Here is a 7,025-nt window from a genome sequence, read left to right as displayed (position 1 = left end):
AGGAAAGATTTGCCTGTTGTAACAGCAGCATGGGAAAGATTTGCTTGTTGTAACAGCAGCATAGGAAAGAATTGCCTGTTGTAACAGCAGCATGGGAAAGATTTGCCTGTTGTAACAACAGAATAGGAAAGATTTGCCTGTTGTAACAGCAGCATAGGAAAGATTTACATGTTGTAACAGCATCATTGGAACTATTTGCCTGTTGTAACAAGCATCATGGGAAAATATTTGACTGTTGTAACACAACTAGGAAAGATTTGCCTGTTGTAACCAGCAGCATGGGGAAAGATTATTTTGCCTGTTGTAACAGCAGCATAGGAAAGATTTGCCCTGATGCAACGATAACATAGAAAAGATTTGCCAGTTGCAAACAACAACATAGGAAGATTTGCCTGTTGTAACAGCATCATGAGAAGATTTACATTATTGTAAAAACAGCATAGGAAAGCTTTTTTGCCTGTTGTAACCGCAGTATATGGAAGATTTGCCTGTTGTAACAACAACATAGGAAGATTTGCCTGTTGTAACAGCATCATGAAACAAAGATTTGTGCTGTTGTAACAGCACACTTATGGGAAAGATTTTGCCTGTTGTAATAGCATCATAGGAAAGATTTGCGTGTTGTAACAGCAACAGTAAAAGATTTGCCTTTGTAACAGAAGCATAGGAAACAATTTGCCTGTTTTTAACCAGCAGCATAGTAAAGATTTGCCTGTTTTTGTAAACAACAACATAGGAAATCATTTGCCTGTTGTAACACAATAAATGAAAGATTTGCCTGTTGTAACAGCATCATGGGAAAGATTTACATGTTTTAACAGCAGCATAGGAAACTTTTGCCTGATATAACAGCAGCATAGGAAAGATTTGCCTGTTGTAACAGCAGCATAGGAAAGATTTGCCTGTTGTAACAGCAGCATAGGAAAGATTTGCCTGTTGTAACAACAACATAGGAAAGATTTGCCTGTTGTAACAGCATCATGGGAAAGATTTACATGTTGTAACAGCAGCATAGGAAAGATTTACATATTGTAACAGCAGCATAGGAAAGATTTGCCTGTTGTAACAACAACTAGGAAAGATTTGCCGTGTAACAGCATCATGGAAAAGATTTACATGTTGTAACAGCAGCATAGGAAAGATTTGCCTGTTCTGGCAGCATCATGGGAAAGATTTCCCATGTTGTAACAGTAGCATATGAAAGATTGTGCCTGTTTAACAGCAGCATGGAAAGATTTTGCCTATTGTAAACAACAAACAATAGGAAAAGATTTGCCTGTTGTAACAGCACCATGGGAAAGATTTCCATGTTGTAACAGCAGCATATGAAAGATTTGCCTGTTGTAACAATAGCATGGGAAAGATTTGCCTGTTGTAATAGCATCATTGGAAAGATTTACATGTTGTAACAGCAGCATAGGAAAGATTTGCCTGTTGTAACAGCAGCATGGGAAAGATTTGCCTGTTGTAACAACATTATTGGAAAGATTTGCCTGTTGTAACAGCAGCATAGGAAAGATTTGCCTGTGGTAACAGTATCATGGGAAAGATTTACATGTTGTAATAGCAGTGCGGGAAAGATTTGCCTGTTGTAACAGGAGCATGGTTTAGATTTGCCTTTGTGACAGCATCATTGGAAAGATTTACATGTTGTAACAGCAGCATATAAAAGATTTGCCTGTTAACAGCAGCATGGGAAATATTTGCCTATTGTAACAACAACATAGGAAAGATTTGACTGTTGTAACAGCAACATGTGGAAGATTTGCCCATTGTAACAACAACATAGGAAAGATTTGCCTGTTGTAACATCAACATATGAAAGATTTGCCTGATGTAACAGCAGCATTGGAAAGATTTGCATGTTGTAACAACAGCATAGGAAAGATTTGCCTGTCGTAACAGTATCATGGGAAAGATTTGCATGTCATAACAGCAGCATAGGAAAGATTTGCCTGTTGTAATAGCAGCATGGAAAAGATTTGCCTGTTGTAACAGCATCATTAGAAAGATTTACATGTTGTAACAGCAGCATATGAAAGATTTGCCTATTGTAACAACAACATAGGAAAGATTTGCCTGTTGTAACAACAACATAGGAAAGATTTGCCTGTTATAACAGCAGCATATAAAGGAGTTGCCTGTTGTAACAATAACATAGGAAAGATTTGCCTGTTGTAACAGCGTCATGGGAGAGATTTGCCAATTGTAACAGCAGCATAGGAAAGATTTGCCTGTTGTAACAGCAGCATGGGAAAGATTTGCCTATTGTAACAGCATCATAGGAAAGATTTGCTAATTGTAACAGCAGCATGGGAAAGATTTGCCTGTTGTAACATCGACATAGGAAAGATTTGACTGTTGTAACAGCAGCATATGATAGATTTGCCTGTTGTAACAGCATGATGGGAAAGATCTGCCTGTTGTAACAACAACATAGGAAAGATTTGCCTGTTGTAACAGCATCATGGGAAAGATTTGCCTGTTGTAACAGCAGTTTAGGAAAGATTTGCTTGTTGTAACAGCAGCATAGGAAAGATTTGCCTGTTTTAACAGCAGCATAGGAAAGATTTGCCTGTTGTAACAGCAGCATAGGAAAGATTTGCCATGCGTAACAGCATCATGGGAAAGATTTGCATGTCGTAACAGTAGCATGGGAGAGATTTGCATGTTGTAACAGCAGCATGGGAAAGATCTGCCTGTTGTAACAGCAGCGTGGGAAAGATTTACCTGTTGTAACAGCATCATTGGAAAGATTTACCGGTTGTAAATCAACATAAGAAAGAATTGCCTGTTGTAACAGCAGCATGTGAAAGATTTGCCTGCTGTAACAACATAGGAAAAATTTGCCTGTTGTAACAGCAGCATGGCAAAGATTTACATGTTGTAACAGCTGCATAGGAAAGATTTGCTGTTGTAAAAGCCTTATGGGAAAGATTTTCATGCAACAGCAGCACAGGAAAGATTTGCCTGTTGTAACAGCAGCATGGGAAAGATTTGCGTGTTATAACAACAACATAGGAAAGAATTGCCTGTGGTAACAGCATCATGAGAAAGATTTACATGTTGTAACACCAGCATAAAAAAGATTTGCCGGTTGTAACAGTAGCATAGGAAAGATTTGCCTGTTGTAACAGTAGCATAGGAAAGATTTGACCGCTGTAATAGCAGCATAGGAAAGATTTGCCTGTTGTAACGGCATCATGGGAAAGATTTGCCTGTTGTAACAGCAGCATAGAAAAGATTTGCCTGTTGTATTAGCAGCATAGGAAAGATTTGCCTGTTGTAACAGCAGCATAGGAAAGATTTTCCTGTTATAATAGCAGCATAGGAAAGAGTTGCCTGTTGTAACAACAGCATGGGAAAGATTTGCCTGTTGTAACAGCATCATGGGAAACATTTGCCTGCTGTAACAGCAACAAAAGAAAGATTTGCCTGTTGTAACAGCAGCATAGGAAAGATTTGCCTGTCGTAACAGCAGCATGGGAAAGATTTGCCTGTCGTAGTAGCAGCATAGGAAAGATTTGCCTGTTGTAACAGTATCATGGGAAAGATTTGCCTGTTATAACAGCAGCATATGAAAGATTTGTCTGTTGCAACAGCAGCATATGAAAGATTTGCCTGTTGTAACAGCAGCATAGGAAAGATTTGCCTGTTGTAACAGCTGCATAGGAAAGATTTACCTGTTGTAATAGCAGCATTGGAAAGATTTGTCTGTTGTAACAGCAGCATATGAAAGATTTGCCTGTTGTAACAGCAGTATAGAATAGATTTGCCTGTTGTAACAGCAGCATAGGAAAGATTTGCCTGTTGTAACAGCAGCATAGGAAAGATTTGCCTGTTGTAACAGCAGCATAGGAAAGATTTGCCTGTTGTAACAGCAGCATGGGAAAGATTTGCCTGTTGTAACAGCAGCACAGGAAAGATTTGCCTGTTGTAACAGCATCATGGGAAAGATTTGCCTGTTGTAACAGCATCATGGGAAAGATTTGCCTGTTGTCACAGCAGCATAGATAAGATATGCCTGTTATAACGGCAGCATGGGAAAGATTTGCCTGTTGTAACAACAGCATAGGAAAGATTTGCCTGTTGTAACAGCAGCATAGGAAAGATTTGCCTGTTGTAACAGCAGCATATGAAAGATTTGCCTGTTGTAACAACAACATAGAATAGATTTGCCTGTTGTAACAGCATCATGGGAAAGGTTTGCCTGTTGTTACAACACCATGGGAAAGATTTACATGTTGTAACAGCAGCATAGGGAAGATTTGCCTGTTGTAACAACACCATAGGAAAGATTTGCCTGTTGTAACAGCATTATGGGAAAGATTTGCCTGTTGTAACAGCATTATGGGAAAGATTTTCTTTATTGTAACAGCAGCATATGAAAGATTTGCCTGTTGTAACAACAACATAGGAAAGATTTGCCTGTAGTAACAGCAGCATAGGAAAGATTTGCCTGTTGTAACAGTAGCATAGGGAAGATTTGCCTGTTGTAAACAACAACATAGGAAAGATTTGCCTTTTGTAACAACAACATAGGAAAGATTTGTCTGTTGTAACAGCATCATGGGAAAGATTTACATGTTGTAACAGCATAATGGGAAATATTTGACTGTTGTAACAACAACATAGGAAAGATTTGCCTGTTGTAACAGCAGCAGAGGAAAGATTTGCCTGTTGAAACAGAAGCATAGGAAAGATTTGCTTGTTGCAACCATAACATAGGAAAGATTTGCCTGTTGCAACAACAACATAGGAAAGATTTGCCTGTTGTAACAGCATCATGGTAAAGATTTACATGCTGTAACAGCAGCATAGGAAAGATTTGCCTGTTGTAACAGCAGTGTATGAAAGATTTGCCTGTTGTAACAACAACATAGGAAAGATTTGCCTGTTGTAACAGCAGCATAGGAAAGATTTGCCTTTTTTAACAGCAGCATAGTAAAGATTTGCCTGTTGTAACAACAACATAGGAAAGATTTGCCTGTTGTAACAACAACATATGAAAGATTTGCCTGTTGTAACAGCATCATGGGAAAGATTTACATGTTGTAACAGCAGCATAGGAAAGATTTGCCTGTTGTATTAGCAGCATAGGATAGATTTGCCTGTTGTAACAACAACATAGGAAAGATTTGTCTGTTGTAACAACATCATGGGAAAGATTTGCCTGTTGTAACAGCAGCATAGAAGAGATTTGCTTGTTGTAACATCATCATGGGAAAGATTTGCCTGTTGTAACAGCAGCATATGAAAGATTTGCCTGTTGTAACAGCAGCATAGGAAAGATTTGCCTGTTGTAACAGCAGCGTAGGAAAGATTTGCCTGCTTATTAGCAGCATAGGAAAGATTTGCCTGTTGTAACAGCATCATGGGAAAGATCTGCCTGTTGTTACAGCAGCTTAGGAAAGATTTGCCTGTTTTAACAGTGTCATGGGAAAGATTTACATGTTGTAACAGCATCATAGGAAAGATTTGCCTGTTGTAACAGCAGCATGGGAAAGATTTGCCTGTTGTAACAGCATCATTGGAAAGATTTGCCTGTTGTAACAGCAGCATGGGAAAGATTTGCCTGTTGTAACAGCACCTTGGGAAAGATTTACCTGTTGTAACATCGATATAGGAAAGATTTGACTGTTGTAACAGCAGCATATGATAGCTTTGCCTGTTGTAACAACAACATACGAAAGATTTGCCTGTTGTAACAGTATTATGGGAAAGATTTTCCTGTTGTAACAGCACCATGGGAGAGATTTGCCTGTTGTAACATCGATATAGGAAAGATTTGACTGTTGTAACAGCAGCATATGATAGATTTGCCTGTTGTAACAACAGCATACGAAAGATTTGCCTGTTGTAACAGTATTATGGGAAAGATTTTCCTGTTTTAACAGCACCATGGGAAAGATTTGCCTGTTGTAACATCGATATAGGAAAGATTTGACTGTTGTAACAGCAGCATATGATAGATTTGCCTGTTGTAACAACAACATACGAAAGATTTGCCTGTTGTAATACAGCATAAGAAAGATTTGTCTGTTGTAACATCAGCATAGGAAAGATTTGTATGTTGTAACAGCAGCATAGGAAAGATTTCCCTGTCGTAACCGCATCATGGGAAAGATTTGCATGTCGTAACAGCAGCATATGAGAGATTTGCCTGTTGTAACAGCAGCATGGGGAAGATGTGCCTGTTATAACAGCAGTGTGGGAAAGATTTGCCTGTTGTAGCAGCATCATTGGAAAGATGGACCTGTTGTAACAACATCATAGGAAAGATTTGCCTGTTGTAACAGCATCATGGGAAAGATTTTCATGTAACAGCAGCATAGGAAAGATTTGCCTGTTGTAACAGCTGCATAGGTAAGATTTGCGTGTTGTAACAACAACATAGGAAAGATTTCCCTGTTGTAACAGTATCATGGGAAAGATTTGCATATTTTAACAGCAGCATAGGAAAGATTTGCCTGTTGTAACAGCAGCATAGAAAAGATTTGCCTGTTGTAACAGCAGCATAGGAAAGATTTGCCTGTTGTTATAGCAGCATAGGAAAGATTTGCCTGTTTTAACTGCATCATGGGAAAGATTTGCTTGTTGTAACTGCAGCATAGGAAAGATTTGCCTGTTTGTTATAGCAGCATAGAAAGATTGCGTTTGTAAACAGCAACATAGGAAAGGATTTGGACTGGTTTTACTAGCATTTTTTTTATTAAGGGGGGGGGAAAGATTTGCCTGTTGTAACAACAACTTAGGAAAGATTTGCCTGTTGTAGCAACAGCATAGGAAAGATTTGCCTATTGTAACAGCAGCATAGGAAAGATTTGCCTGTTGTAACAACAGCATAAGAAAGATTTGCTTCTTGTAACATCATCATGGGAAAGATTTGCCTGTTGTATCAGCAGCTTAGGAAAGATTTGCCTGTTGTAACAGCATAGGAAAGATTGAATGTTGTATCAACAACATAGGAAAGATTTGCCTGTTGTAACAGCAAAGGAAATATTTGCATGTTGTAATAGCAGGAT

The sequence above is a fragment of the Macrobrachium nipponense genome, chromosome 29 (assembly GCF_015104395.2).
Source record: "Macrobrachium nipponense isolate FS-2020 chromosome 29, ASM1510439v2, whole genome shotgun sequence".
Taxonomy (NCBI): Eukaryota; Metazoa; Arthropoda; class Malacostraca; order Decapoda; family Palaemonidae; genus Macrobrachium; species Macrobrachium nipponense.
This window is presented reverse-complemented; position numbering follows the sequence as displayed.